Raw genomic sequence first — 16,389 nt, forward strand, 5'->3', positions numbered from 1 at the left:
GGAGAGTCTCGACAAGAAATGGTGCTGGGAAGACAGCACAGCCACATGGAACACAGTGAGAGTAGACCGTGATGTTACACCAGGGACACACACCACCTCGAAATGGATTAAAGCCTTGAACAGAAGACTTGAAAACGTGCAGCTTCTAGGAGAAAACGCAGGCAGCTTGCTCTTTGCCATCTGGCTTAGCCACCTGTGTGGAAGAAGCATGTGTGACCGGGCAAGGGCAACAAAGGAAACAAGAAACAAGCGGGACTCCATCCAACGCAGAAGCTTCTGCCCAGCCAAAGACACCATCGACTGACTGCGAAGACTGTGCAACAACTGACAGCAGATGTTTGCAAACCGCACATCGGAGAAGGGGTGAACAGCCATAAGATCCAATGAACTCATACGTCTTCACAGGAAAAGAAACAGCGAGCCCAATAAAACCAGGGCAAAAGATGGAAACAGACAGCTCTCCCAGGAAGATAGAAAGATGGACAACAGGCTGTGTGAAAACATGCTCATCAACATTAAGTCTCTGCTCAATGCAAATATGAACGGCACTGAGATAGCAGCTCACAGTGGTCAGAATGGCTATAAGGATGAAGACAGGAACCAAAAAGTTTCAGAGAGGAGGTGGAGAGAAGGCAAGCCTCCTGCACTGCTGGTGGGAGTGTAAACCGGTGCAGCCACTACGCGAAGTGGTGTGGAATTGCCTCAGAATTTTCAGAATCCATTTACCACATGATCCAGGTATTCCTCTGTGGCGTATATATCCAAAGATCTTGGAAACACTAATGCACAGAGATCCTTGCATCGCTGTATTCCCCACAGCCTTACTCCCGATATGCAACACTTGGAAGCCTCCCTGATGCCCATCAAGGGACGAATGGAAAAGGAAGATGAGCTATAGCCACACAATGGCATAACACTCAGCTGTAGGAACAGATGCAGTGCAGCCATTTGTGACCACCTGAATGGCTCCTGAGGGTATCAGGGGAACTGAAACAAGCCCTGGGGAAAGGTCAAATACCACAGGATCTCACGTGCAAGGAGAAGAGGAAAAATGGACCAAGAAACAGGTAGAACGTGACATAGGATTGGCAGTTCCCAGAGGGAAAGGGGGGCGGGGGACGGAGGGACAAAGAGTTGATTAGGCACATGTGTGGTGAGGGCCTGTAATTAGGCTTACGCTGGTGAAGATGATGTAGCCTACACAGAAGTCTAAATCTATAAGCATGTAGATTTGAAAGCTATAGGATGTTAGAATGCAGGGTTACGGAAATCAATTCACATGAAATCAAAACTCCAAAAAGGGGTGCAGATTTGCGGCCTAAAGCTTTGGAGGCTGAAAGAGATTAGAGAAGATGAACATCCAAGGATTAGCAATCACCTCCAAATGCTTAATGATGATACAGAAAGGTAGACCTTTGCAAAGAGATGAAGAGGAATACTACCAAGAGAACATGGTCCGAGCCATATCATGAATCAACGGCAAATGTTACCGACACTAATGTTACTACCGCTTCCCTTCACGAATGATCGAAACAGGCCAACATCTTCCCAAATTCAGGCCAAAGGTTGGTCCAAAAGCCCAATTTTGGGCCGGGCTGTGGTGTAGCAGGTAAGTGCCCACATCCGCTTGGGCGGCCCGGGCTTCACCGGCTAGCATCACGCTTGGGGATCAGATTACTAGCATTAGGAAATACAGATTTCAAGGTCTGGTGGTCACAGAGATCATAAAGAAGTAGAAATGGTGAGGAGACCTTATCTGCACGCACCAGAAAAAGATCCAGGAGAATATTACAATCTATGAAGGCATAAGGAACACTTCCCCAAATGATGAAGGAAGGAAAACATGTGACCTGCCAAGGTGGAATTATCAGACTGCTAGGAGATCACACGATCAGTGTGCATCAGGGGAATGCCTGGGCAACTTCAACATGAGAGGGCCTCCCGGACGTTCTCTGGGGAAAGTCCACCCATTTGGCCATATCCACAAAAGATAAGAGATAAAACCCGGGATAAGCTTAAAGGAAAGAAACCGGTGTCTAGAGGGAACTTAGTAGACCCTTCAAGTCCTTGGAGAAAGTTAGAAACCGACAAGAAGTCCAGAGCAAGGAAAACTATCCTACCTGGAAAGGGGGACTAGTCAGATTGGGATGAGACAGCTCTGAAACACTGTGTGCATTGAGGTTGTCAGGACAACTTAGAATCTGAGGGTGTTTATGACATCACGGTGAACATGTCACCCAAGATGGCCGCATGTTTACAGTCCGAGGATTGGCCTAGTCTAGGACACTCAAGTGAGAGATACCCAGAAACAGCTTTTCCAAACAAAAACTTGAAAGGATCAAACAGACTCTGATTCAAGGGAGAAGAAAGGAATCATTGGGAACAAGCGATAATAGATGGACAAGCACAGAGAGGAGAACATTGTCACTTACTCAAGTAGATGGTGAGGTCGTGCAGATTCAATCTTGGAACTTGATTTGAAACAAGAGGCCAGACTTGGGGCTTATCAGACCTACGTTGTCCTTCTGCCTTACTCATAATCCAAAGTACAGAATGATCTCTTGGGGACGTTGAAGAGAAGAATCAAGGACTCCTTTCGTAGGCCCCTAACATCCTTTGAAGAGGACTCTACCTTTGCATAGCTCTGGCCTCACGGGGGCCCACTGGCTACATGCTAAGGTTTCCCAACAGATCTCTTTGAATCCTTGAAGGCATGGACGCCTGTCATGCTTGGGCTATGTAGCTTGGTTTGGAAGGGCTCTAGAAGTGTGCTGAGAAGCACCCTTTTCCAGAGGGCTTCATTCCTGTGTGAAGGCTGCCCTCCCAGCCTACAGTGCTCAGTTGGGCTCCAATGAAATTAACTCCCCCATCTCTTGCCGTAGAAGGAGTACTGATTCTGTGTTTTGACACCATATGGAAGGAGGTTGACTGAAAACTAGAACATTACCATGATATTTAAAGAAAAATACACATGCCAGAGCTGAGGATGTCAAGCAAACAGTAACAGACTCTGTAGAAATAAAGTAAGCCAGTATCTAGATGTAATCTAGGGGAGCGTTCAAGGTTCAGGGCTGAACGTCGAAACTTCCCAAATCCAGGGAAAGAGACGGAAGGATTTCTCACCTGGAGAGAGGAATTCATCAGACTCATCGAATTTGTCTCGGAACCATTGTGTCCGTGAAGGTGGTTGCCAGGACAACGTCTAACCTGGAGTTTCTCATCTCACAATGTCAAATGAACCAAGATGGACACGTGTCCTCAGTTCTCAGTTGGACGTAAGCTAGGATAGCAAAGATTCCTTCAACTGACAGATGGAAATTCAAAGACAACATCCAACAATCACCAAAGCACCTACACGTCGGCCTACAGAACATAAGGTGATTAAAAAAATACAGAATTCCTAACCTAGAATGAAGGAGAACCCACTGATAAGCATATCGAAGGGAGAGAGATCAGAAAGACCACTACGATTAGACTAAGGAAAGAAAACAAGCTCCCAGAAAATGGAAGGCAAACAGAAATCACACCTGAATACTCCACAGTGAATGAAGTCAGTGTTTACAAAGAGTCTGCTTGAACGTTTGAAAGTCCGAGAAAGTCACAACCCCAAAATTTGCAGTGAATGTCAAACCTGGGCTAACTGGGAAGGGTGAGTTCTCAGACTGCTCCAAGCTGGCTCTGAAACCCTGTGTCCATGATGCTTGCTGGGACAGCAGAGACCCAATTCTGACAAATCCCAGTGGATCGGAAAAACAACCTGGCCTCATCTACACTGGACCAGATTTGGGTTCAAGTAGCATATTCAAGTCCCATTCCACTCAAATGCAGGTTGCCAATGGAACACGAAAGGGGCCGGCCAGTGTTGCATAGGTGACGTCCGCGTGTTCTGTGTCAGCAGCATGTGGTTGGCCGCGTGGAATTCTGGGGGTGAGCCTCCTCACCGCTCGTGCAGCCTTTCTGGGGCAGGCGTCCGAGGTAGTGTAGAGGCAGATGGGAAGCGACGTTAGACAGGGCCAGTCCTCCTCAGCAAATACGGCAGCGTTGCCAGCAGATATGAGCACCGCAGTAAACATCTGCCTAAACAAAACCAATTAAAAGTTGCAAATGATAGAAAAACTGAACCTCAAAAAAAAAAAGCATGCTAGAAAGAAATACAAGTAATCTAGGAATAACCTGCACAAAACAGCTGAAAGCTATGTAAACCGAGAAATAGCAAACCTTTGGGAAAGAAATTCCAGAGGACACAAGGAAACGAAAGGGAATTCAGTGCTCTTGGAATGGAAGAAAACGAAGAAAGCATGAGGTATCATCACAATGATTCCTTTCTCATGCCTTGGATCAGCGTCTCATTGGTCTCTTCAAGTTTCTGTGCCCGGTTTCTGTTTGGAAAAGCTGTTTCTGGGTATCTCTCACTTGATTCTGCTAGCCTAGGCCAATCCTTGGACTGTAAACATGTGGCCATCTTGGGTGACATGTTCACCGTGATATCATAAACACCCTCAGAATTCTAAGTTGAACTGACAACCTCCATGCACTCAGTGTTTCCGAGCCATCTCATACCAGTCTGACTACTCCCGTTTTCCAAGTAGGATAGTTTTGCCAGTTTTGGATTTCTTGTCGGGTTCTAACTTTCTCCTCGAACTTTGAAAGGTCTACAACATTCCCTCTAGACACGGGTTTCTTTCCATGAAGTGTATCCCCGGTTTTCTCCCTTAGCTTTTGTGGATGTGGTCAAACGGATGGACCTTCCCCAGAGAAATTCCTGGAGCTCCTCCCAAGTTGAATTTACCCAGGCAATTCTCTGATGTGCAATCAGCATGTCATCTCCTAGGAGTCTGACAATTCCACCTGGGCAGGTCACATGTTTTCCTTCCTTCATCATTTGAGAAATTGTACCTTATGCATTCATAGGTTGTAATATTCTCAGCCTTCATTTTCCGGTGTGTATTGAAAATGTCTCCTCAGAATTTCTACTTCTTTATGATCTCTGTGCCCACCATACTGTGAAATCTGTATTTCCTAATGCTAGTAATCTGATCTGCAACCCTGATGATAGCAGGTGAAGCCCGGGCCGCCCAATCAGAACTTGGGCACTTACCTGCTACACCACAGGGCCGACCCTGAATTAGGCTTTTGGACAAACATTTGGCCTGTTCTTGGGAAGATGTTGGCCTGCTGCGATCATTCGTGAAGGCAGTTAGTAACATCATGGACGGTAGCATTTTCCACTGGTTCATGAGTTTAGCATGGAACACGTTCTCTTGGTAGTGTTCCTCTTCATCTCCTTGCAATGGTCTACCTTTCTGTAGCGTCCTTAAGCATTTTGAGGTGATTACCAATCCTTCGAAGTTCATCTTCTCTAATTTCTTACAGACTCCAAAGCTTTAAGCCGTGAACCTTAACGTCTTTTGGGAGTTTTGATTTTACGTGAATTGTTTGCCATAACCCAGCATTATAACATCCTATACGTTTCAGACCTACATCCTCATAGATTTAGACTTCTGTGTACGTTACATCATCTTCACCACCATAAGCCTAATTACAGGCCCTCACGACACACTTGTGTCAAATCAACTATTTCTCCCTCTGGGCCCCGCCACCTTTCCCTCTGGGAACCAGAAATCCCATGTCACGTGCTACCTGTTTCTTGGTCCATTTTTTCCTCTTCTCCTTGTAAGTGAGACCCTATGGTATTTGACCTTCCCTCTGGGGCTTGTTTCCATGCCCCTAAAACCCTCAGGAGCCATTCTGTTGGTCACAAATGGCTGGAAGGCATCTGTTCCTGCAACTGAGTGCTATGCCGTTGTGTGGCTATAGCCCATCTTTCTTGTCCCTTGATGGGCACCAGGGAGGCTTCCTTCCCTGTCTTCGATATCGGGAGTAAGGCTGTGGTGAGCACAGCGGTGCACGGATCTCTGTGCATTAGCGTTTGCAAGTTCTTTGGATATATATGCCACAGAGGAGTACCTGGATCATGTGGTAGATGGATTCTGAAAATTCTGAGGCAATTCCACACCACTTCGCATAGTGGATGCACCGGTTTACACTCCCACCAGCAGTGCAGGAGGCTTGCCTTCTCTCCACCTCCTCTCTGAAACTTGTTGGTTCCTGTCTTCATCCTTATAGCCATTCTGACCACTGTGAGCTGCTATCTCAGTGCCGTTCGTATTTGCATTGAGCAGAGACTTAATGATGATGAGCATCTTTTCATACAGCCTGTTGTCCATCTTTCTATCTTCCTGGGAGAGCTGTCTGTTTCCATCTTTTGCCCAGGATTTATTTGACTCGTTGACTTTTCTCCTGTGGAGACATATGACTTCATTGGATCTTTTGGCTATTCACCCCTTCTCCGATGTGTGGTTTGCAAACCTGCTGTCGCAGTTGTTGTGACGTCTTTGCACTGAGTCTATGGTGTCATTGGCTGGGCAGAATCTTCTGCGTTGGATGGAGTCCCTCTTGTTTCTTGTTTCCTTTTTTGCCCTTGCCCAGTCACACATGCTTCTTCCAAATAGGCGGCCAAGCCAGATGGCAAAGAGCAAGCTGCCTGCGTTTTCTCCTCGAAGTGTCACGGTTTCAAGTCTTCCATTCAAGGCTTTAATCCATTTCGAGGTGGTGTGTGTGCCTGGTGTAACATCACGGTCTACTCTCATTGTGTTACATCTGGCTGTGCAGTCTTTCCAGCACCATTTCCTGTCTAGAGTCTCTTTTCTCCGCTTTCTCCTCTTGGCTCCCTGGTCGAAAATGAGATGTCCATAGGTGTGTGAGTTGATTTCTGGGCTCTCGATTCTGTTCCATGCATCTGTGTGCCTCCTTTGCAGGCCAGGCTGTGCTGTTTTGGTACCTAGCTCTTCGTCCTATATGTGGAAGTAAGAAAGTGTGATAATTGCTGCTTTGTTCGTTTTCCCCAGGATTCCTTTTGCTATTCAGTGTCCTTTGTTGCTGGATAGAAACTTTAGGATTCTCTCTTCTATTTCTGTGGGAAAGATTGCTGCAACTTTGACTGGGACTGCATGGAATCCAGACATTGGTTTGTCTACAAAATAATCCATAACCAATCTGTAAATGAAAATTTGGGGGAGTTTATTCTGAGCTTCAATCTGAGGATTATAACCCAGGGCCTTTGTACCCAAAGGAAGAAAGAGCATCAGAGAAGTGGGGGTGCACAGACTGGTTGTATTCCCCTCATAGAGGATGTTTCACATAGGATTGAAATGTCCCATTTACAATAGTCGTGAGACTGCTCTGTTGGCACAGCGATTGATGGAAATAGCAGGTAGGTCTTCTGTCTCAGTGAACACAGTAGGGTGGCAGTCTGTTGTCTCCAGCTGACTGGTCACAGGTGAGCTGGGTGGTCAAGGGTGAGTGCAGCAATCTGTTCCTAGCCTAGGGAGAAATGCTTATCCCTAAAGAAATGCTAATGTGGGGGGAAGTTGCACCTTTATCTCAAGGGCCATAGGAAATGTCTAAGCAGATATGCAATGCGCGCTAAATAGCCATAGTCAGGCCCTTTTGGAAAAAACAAAATGAGGCCGAATTAGGTTTATACCAAATGGCTTCCTCATATAGTCCAATATATCCAATTGCTTCCCATTTTTATTTGAGCTTTATTCCGTATGGACGTTTCAAGTGTGTCCGTTGTTGCATTCGAAGGGCACGGAATAGCCTTGCGTTTCCTTGTGTCTTGTGGAATTTCTTTCCCCAAAACTTTGCTAGTTTTTGGTTCCCATCGCTTTCTCCTGTTTGTCCAAGGTTATTCGCAGGTATCATTTTCTTCTCACTGGCATGGGTTTTTTTTGAGGTTCAGCTTTTCTATTCTTTGCAACTTTTAATTAGTTTTGTTTGGCAGAAGTTTATGGCTGTACTCAAATCTGCTGGCCGTGCTGTTCTCTTTGCTGAGGAAGAGTGGCGCTGTCTAACATCGCTTCCCCTCTGCCTCTACACTAGCTCACACGCCTGTCCCAGAATGGCTGGACGAGCGTTGAGGAGGCTCACCACCAGGATTCCACACGGCTGACCCTGGCCTGCCGACCCAGAACACGTGGACTTCACCGCTGGCCCACTGGCTGGACCCTTTCGTGCTGCATTGGCAACCTGCAGTTGAGTGGAATGTGACCTGAATATGCTACTTGAACCCAACTCTGGCCCTGTGTAGATGAGGCCAGGTTTTTTCTTTGGCCCACTGTGATGTTGGAGGATTTTTCAGAATCGTGTCTCCTCTGTCCAGTCTAGCTTGGTGGACACAGGGTTTCAGAGCATGCATGGAGCAGTCTCATAACTCACCCTTCCCAGTTACGCCAGGTTAGACCTTCCCTGCAGTTTTTGGGGTTGTGACTTTCCCGGACTTTCAATCGTTCAAGCAGCGTCAGTCTAAAGACTGACATCTTTCACTGTGGATTATTGAGGTGTGATTTCTGTTGGCCTTCCATTTTTTGGGACCCTGTTTGCTTTTCCATGGTCTAATCGTCATGTTCTTTATGAGCTTGTCCTTTGACATGCTTATCAGTGCGTTCTCCTTCACTCCATTTTAGGAATTTTGTATTTCTTTAATCACCATATGTTCTGTAGGCCAAGGTGTGAGTCCTTTCGTCATTGTTGGGTGTTGTCCTGGAATTTTCATCGTTCACTTGAGGGAATCTTTGCTATCCTAGCCTAGATCCAACTGAGCACTGACTACACGTGGTCATCTTGGTTCGTTTGACATTGTGAGATGATAAACTCCAGGTTCGAGGTTATCGTGGCAACCACTTTCATGGGCCCAATGGTTCCAACACAAATTAGATGAATCTGATGAATTTCTCTCTGCAGGTGAGAGAACTTCTGTCCCTTTTCTGGATTTGGGAAGATTCGTGCTTGACCACCGATCCTTGAACTTTCCACTAGATTACGTCTAGATGCTGGCTTACTTTATTTCCACAGGGTTTGTTATTTGTTTGATTTACATCCTCAGCTGTGGCATGTTTATTTTTCTTTAAGTATAATGGTAATGTTCTAATTTTCTGCCATCCTTTCTATGTGTGGTTTCGAAACACATAATCAATACTCCTTCTACGGTAAGAGATATGGGGAGAGAATCTCACTGATCCCACTGAGCCCTGTAACCTGGGAGGTCAGCCTTCACAAAGGATGGAAGCCCTCTGCAAAAGGGTACTTTTCAGCACACTTCTAGAGCCCTTCCAAACCAAGAGACATACCCAAGCATGGCAGGGGTCCATTCCTTCAAGGCATCAATGAGCTCTCTTGTGACATATTGGCATTACCCAGTGGGCCCCTGTGACTTGAGAGCTGTGGAAAGTAAGAATTCTCTTCAAGAATGCTATGGGCCTAGGAAAGGAGGCCTCGATTCTTCTCTTCAATGTCCTCAATTGATCATTCTTGACTTTGTATTATGTGTAAGGCAGAAGGACAATGTAGGTCTGATAAGACCCGGGTCCGGCCTCGTTTTTCAGAACACATTTCCAGCTTGAATCAGCATGGCCTCCCCAGACTTCCGTAGATGACAATGTTGCCCTCTGAGTACTTGACCCTCTATTGTCTCTTCTTCCCAATGATTCCTTTCTCATCCCTTGAATTAGCGTCTCTTTGATGTCTTCAAGTTTCTGTGCCTGGTTTGTGTTTGCAAAAGCTGTTTCTGTGTACCTCTCACTTGAATATCCTAGCCCAGGCCAATCCTAGAGCTGGAAACCTATGGCCAACTTTGGTGACATGGTCACCGTGATGTCATAAACACGCTCATAATTCTAAGTTGTCCTGACAACCTCCATGCACACAGTGTTTCAGACCCATCTCATACCAGTCTGACGACTCCCCCTTTCCAGGTGCGATAGTTTTCCTTTTTCTGGACTTCTTGTCGGTTTCTAACTTTATCCTCGAACCTTGAAAGTTCTACTACATTCCTTCTAGACAGTGGTTTCTTTCCTTTAAGATAGTCCTGGGATTTATCTCTTATCTTCTGTGGATGTGGCCAAATGTGTGGACTTTCCCCACAGAAAGTCCTGGAGTCCCTGCAAAGCTGAAGTTACCCAAGCAATCCTCTGATGAGCAATGATCATGTTAACTCATAGCAGTCTGGTGTTTCCACCTTGGCAGGTCAGATGTTTTCCTTCCTTCATCATTTGTGGAGGTGTACCTGATGTGTTCATAGATTGTAATATTCTCATGGTTCGTTTCCTGGTGTGTATTCATAAGGTATAGTCACAATTTCTACTTCTTCATGATCTCAGACGGCACCATACCTTGAAATCTATATTTCCTAATGCTCCTAATCGGATCTGCACCTGCGATGCCAGCCTGCCAGTCCCAGGCCGCCCAAGTGGAACATGGACACTTACCCACTACACCAGAGGGCTGGCCCTGAATTGGACTTTTGGACCAACCTTTGGCTTGAACTTGGGAAGATGTTGGTCTGCATTGATTATTCGTAAAGGTAATTAGCAGTAACATCGTGGACAGCAACATTTTCAGTTGGCTCAGGGGTTTAGCACGGGTCATGTTCTGTTGGTAGTGTTCCTCTTCATCTCTTTGCAATCGTCTACCTTTATGTTGCATCATTAAGCATTTCGAGGTGATTGTCAATCCTTTAAAGTTCATAATCTCTAAACTCTTCCAGCCTGCAAACTTTATCCCTTAAACCTGCTTGCCTTTATGGAGTTTTGATTTTAGGTGAATTGATTTCCATAACCTAGCATTAGAAAATCCTATAGCTTTCAGATTTACATCCTCATACATTTAGACTTCTGTGTATGCTACATTTTCTTCCCCACAGTAAGCCTAATTACAGGCCCACACCCCACACTTGTGCCTAATCAACTCTTTCTCCCACCATCCACTGCCACCCGTTCCCTCTGGGAACCACCAATCCCATATCACGTTCTACCTGTTTGTTGGTCCTTATTTTAATCTTCTGCTTGTAAGTGAGATGCGATGGTATTTGATTTCTCCCTTGGGCTTGTTTCAGTACCCCTCCCACCCTCAGGAGTGATTCTGCTGTCACAAATCGCTGGACTGCACTCTTTCTTACAGCTGAGTGTTTTGCCTTTGTGTGGATATAGCCCAACTTCCTTCTCCATTGGTCCTTTGATGGGCACCAGGGCGGCTTCCAAGTCTTGGATATCGGGAGTAAGGCTGTGGTGAACACAGCGGGGCACGGATCTGTGTGCATTAGTGTTTCGCATTTCTTTGGATAAACACGCTGGAGAGGAATAGCTGGATCATATGGTAGATGGATTTGGAAATTTCTGAGGCAATTTCACATGGCTATGCCTAGTGCCCTCACCGGTTTGCACTCCCACCAGAGGTGCAGGACTCTTCCCTTCTCTCCACCTTCTCTCTGACACTTGTTGTTTCCTGTTTTCTTAATTATAGCCATTCAGAACACAGGGAGCTGTCATCTCATTGCCGTGAGGATTTGCGTTGGCCTTATACTTAATGGTGTTGAACATGTGTTCATACAGCTGTTGGCCACCTTTCTGTCTTCTTGGGGTAAATCTCTGTTTCCATCTTCTGCCCAGGTTTTAATGGGTTTGTTGTTTTTTCTCTTGTGGAGACGTGTGTGGTCATTGGGTCTTTTGGCTATTCAGCCCTTCTCAGATGTGTGGTTTGAAACATCCTCTCCCTGTTGTTGTGCTGTCTTTGCATTGAGTGGATGGTTTCCCTGGCTGGACAGAAGCTTCTACGTTGGAGGGAGGCCTGCTTCTTTCTTCTTTTCTTTGTTGCCCTTTCCCAGTCACACATGCTTCTTCCAAACAGGCGGCTACCCCAGATGGCAAAGAGCAAGCTGCCTGTGTTTTCTCCTAGAAGTTTCACTGTTTCAAGACTTCCATTGAAGGCTTTAATCCATTTCGAGGTGGTGTGTGTGCCTGGTGTAACATCATGATCTACTCTTATTGTGTTGCATGTGGCTGTGCAGTCTACCCAGCACCATTTATTTTAGAGACTCTCCTTTCTCCACTGTCTCCTCTTGCCTTCCTCATTGCAAATGTGCTGTCCATATATGTGTGAGTTGACCCTTGTGTTCTTCATTCTGTTCCATTGGGGTTTGTGCCTGTTTTGGGGACCAGGCTGTGCTGTTTCGGTACCATGCGCTTCGTCCTACATGTTGAAATCAAAGTGTGATACGTCCTGCTTTGTTCGTTCTCCTCAGAATTCCTTTGGGTATTCAGGGTCCCTTGTTGCTGGATAGAGACTTTAGGATTTTCTCTTCTATTTCTGTTGGAAAGATTGCTGCAAATTTGACTGGGATTTCATGCAACCCAGAGATTGCTTTATCCATTGCGGACGTTTCAGGTGTTTCAGATCTTACATTCCTAGAGCACAGAATACCCTTCTGTTTCCTTGTGTTTTCTGGAATTTCTTTCCCTAAAGCTTTGCTAGTTTTTGGTTTCCATAGCTTGCAACTTTTTGTCTAAGCTTATACCTAGAAATCTTATTCTTCTTACTTGCATGTTTTTTTTCCAGAGGTTCAGTTTTTCTATTCTTTGAAACTTTTCATTGCTTTTGTTTTGGCAGATGTTTATGGCTGTGCTCACATCTGGTGGTGATGCTGCTGTATTAGCTTGGCAAGAATAATGCTGACATTGCTTCCCATCTGCCTCTACACTACCTTGGACGCCTGCCCCAGAATATCTGGACCATCGGTGAGGAGGTTCACCTCCAGGATTCTGCATGGTCTGCCCTGGGTGCCGACCCAGAATTTGTGGACTTCACCACTGCACCACTGGCCAGCACCTTTCATGTTCCATTGGAAACCTGCATTTGATGTGGAATGTGAGTTGAATATGCTATTTGGGACAAATCTTGCACTGTGTAGATGAGGCCAGTTTGTTTTTCTTCTCCACTGTGATCTCAGAGGATTTCTCAGAATTGTGTCTCTGCTATCACGGCAAACTTCATCGACACAGGTTTTCAGAGCCAGATTTTAACAGTCTCATAACTCACCCTGACCAGTTAGCCTAGGTTTGACACTTGCTACAGTTTTTGTGGTTGTGACTTTCTCTGTCTTTCGAACGTTCAGGGAATGTCTAAAACGGACATCTTTCATTGTGGATTATTCAGGTGTGATTTCTGTGTGCCTTCCATTTTCTGGGACGGTTTTTTGTTTTCCATGTTATAATTGTTGATATAGGCTCAGCGAGCTGAAGACTCGAATGAATGATTTCTCGGACATTGAATGTCTGGCACTGGTGCTCTTTTATTTAGAGAATAGTATGGGATAGCATGGGGACAGGACCCATGGGTAGTGAAGAGTTGCTGCTGCTCCTTGGGGATGGGACCCATGAGCACTCAAAGCTCCTGCTGCTGCCCTGAGTTGAGGGGTAGGGCTAGTTTTATAATTCATGGGTACATGATTTATTTTTACTGGAAAAAGAAATGATGTGGTAAAATGTCTTTAAATGATTTCAGTGCAGACGGGGTCTGGTTATTGTGCAGTCATTTAACTTTAGATACGGATCTGGCCCTGTAGATCAGCATGTAGGTGAGGATGAGCTGAGCTTCTCACCCTGAGTCAGCCCTATTCTACCTGCTCATATAGTTTGTCATGTAAGCCAGATCACCTTGGGCCTCCCTAGCTGGGGCAGCCTTAATCCATATCATAAACACCCCCTGAACCCATTTGGACTGGAGAGGTTTGGGGATATGGACGATGGTCAGTCTTCTGTAACTACTTATGGCTGTACAAGGGTGCAGAGCTGTCCCTAAATGGGGTCATAGGTACAGGTAGGAAGTTCAGTGGACTGGAAGCCTTCACCTGTGGAGTTCAAGGCTGACAAGGTATACAGAGCCTCTGGAGACGGGACAATCATTTGACGAGAGGTGGTCCAGGAGGTGAAACTTTTTTCACATGCGGAAGACAGACAATGAAACAGACAACAAACTATAATAAGAAATACAAGAAGTATGTTTAACCCAATGTATAACGTATGGAAGTAGTGCAGAAACCTGGTCCTGACTTGGAGTTCAACAAATCGTTTAGAGTTAGGGTTGATAAGACATGGATTTAATTTGGTGGTTGGGATAGGAAGCCAGAAATATTTTGACGGTAGTCAGGAATATAGACACAACATTCAGTTTTTATAATGGCATAGGTGCCCCCTTGTGTTGCTGTCAAGACATCCAGTGCCATTTGGATTTGGAGGACTGCCTTACACATTTGGGATACTTCTAAATTGAGCAGCGAAATGCTATGTTGTGCATCATTTAATGCCTTCATAATAAATTTGTTTAGGACATCTATGTGCAAGACGACACTTTCGATTCCTAATTAGGGAAGGAAAATTGCGGAAAGATGTTCATACCAGTGGAAGACAGACCTGGTTCAGCGCTGCTGCAGGTTGGGTAGGATAGCAGGAGGAGATGTAGTAAATGTAGTTCTACCCTGCATCCAGCTAAAGCCTAGTGTGCATCGTGCAATCCACTTAGGTGGCAGCAAAGGCCATAAATTGGAGCTGCATAGCCACTGAGCACCATTAGAGACTAACCAAAGCGTGCTGGGCTGTCTATCCCAGTCAGTCCCAAACCAATCAGTACTTTTTTAAGACTATGATATGAGAACACATATAACAGCGAATTTTTCCCATAGGTCGGCTGTTATTAGGCCATGTATCACAAGTGTGATTGGTTTGTTCCCAACAGAGAGTGACCTTTTACTGAGTTGACCACTAGTAGGAGTGAACCAAATACATTCATCCCAAATTTCATATGGTCCATCCTGTGTGTATCCATAAGTTGGGGACTTTCCCTTTGGAACTTGTTGTTTCAGATCCACCTGCGACAAGGCAAATCTAGTTAGTATTTGGGGAGTAGTTTTAAAGGAAACTGTTTGATTGTGGCCAGGAAACTCGCACGTGTCAGACATAGATGAGCACAAGGAGACATTACGATTAGTAATAGATGAATCTTGTGGATGAAAAGAGCTAGAATCTAATATCCATGAATGCCTACTATAGCTTCTACAGAAACATAATATTTTCTCTCTTAAATCACCCTCATTTTTACAAAAGATAGCCAAATCAGGATTAACAGGTTTGCAAGTTAAGTGTAGTTTCAATACAACTTGCTCCAATTATTTACATAACAGCTACAAGAATAGCAATTGTTTTATACAGGCTTTTTTAAGTATGCTTTGCTGGAAATTTTTATGAGGAATCACAGATTGTACTGTGAAAGACTCTAGAGGCCAGAAAAGCCAAGCCAAGGATTTGCCATCAGATTCTGCCTGCAGTACTTACAGATTTGAGTGGAGTTCTCTTTCAGGTCCCCCAAAGTAGTCGGAGGTTACTTGCACCTGCCAGAGAAGCACGCTTCCTTACTTAACGGGTAAGATTGCCAGAATCTCTGTAAACAAGGTACCAGGCCCGTGTTTCCGAGTGGCCGTATTCCAGAAAGTCCAATCTTTGTTCCTCAAATGCTGTCTTGTTATATTTGACCCTGTATGTTTCAAATAAGACATTCCAGTCAAAGGGAGAAGCTTGTCAAAACATATCCAAAGTTTTAAAATGCTTGTTCAAATAGGAAACAACACTCACTGTGAAACAATGCTCAGGTATCTATTCAAAGTGATGACAGAAAGAGTCAAAAATCTTAAGAGTGACCTCAGTCATTATTTTCACAAAACACATTTCTCTCTTGGGTAGACTTACTCAAAGGAACAGCTTTTATAACGTCTTTATCAAGAGCAGATCCAAAGTTCAAGAAAAAGTATCCTTTTAGAGAAAACAAAATTTCAATTTCTGCTCCTACTTATTTTGAACATTCAAACTCATTCACTTAATTGAACTTACTTTAGTCTACCTGAGTAGGCATAAAACTCTTTTCAGAATTTCTACTTCACAAACCTTCTACAACTTTCTTTTTCGTTTTCAGAATTTGTCAACAACTCTTCTTTTTTCCTTTCTAGTACATTAGGACAAATTTACCTTTTTTCACCCATCAAACAAAAATATTTCCATTCTTTATACCTTTTTTACTGAAAGCATACATTTTAACTTCCTTGAATACAGAGCTCTTTTCCTTATTAATTTCCTGTAGCATAAGTTCCATAAGTTAATTAGAACTTTTAAGGCTTAACAGATCTACTAAACACTAAAAAGTAAGCAATTATGAATTGTCTTTTATACCAGCAGTCTAAACACTTCATAAATTTAGAAACATGCTGCTTTACAATAAAACACAAGGCATGCTTTTTGATACACCCACACGCTTTTAGCCTCTTCAAGAAGAAGCCCAAAGTAGATAACTTAGATATGTTTATTAATAATGGTTCAGTCTTTCATCCTATCCAAAAAAGACCCGCATATTCATCTTTTTATCATTTAACTTAACTTTTCAAAAGTCAAGATTGTTACACAGAAAAATTTTGAAGCTGTTTTGTTTCAACAAGTATACTGACCATAA

Source organism: Equus asinus, chromosome 1 (assembly GCF_041296235.1).
Source record: "Equus asinus isolate D_3611 breed Donkey chromosome 1, EquAss-T2T_v2, whole genome shotgun sequence".
NCBI classification, from domain to species: domain Eukaryota; kingdom Metazoa; phylum Chordata; class Mammalia; order Perissodactyla; family Equidae; genus Equus; species Equus asinus.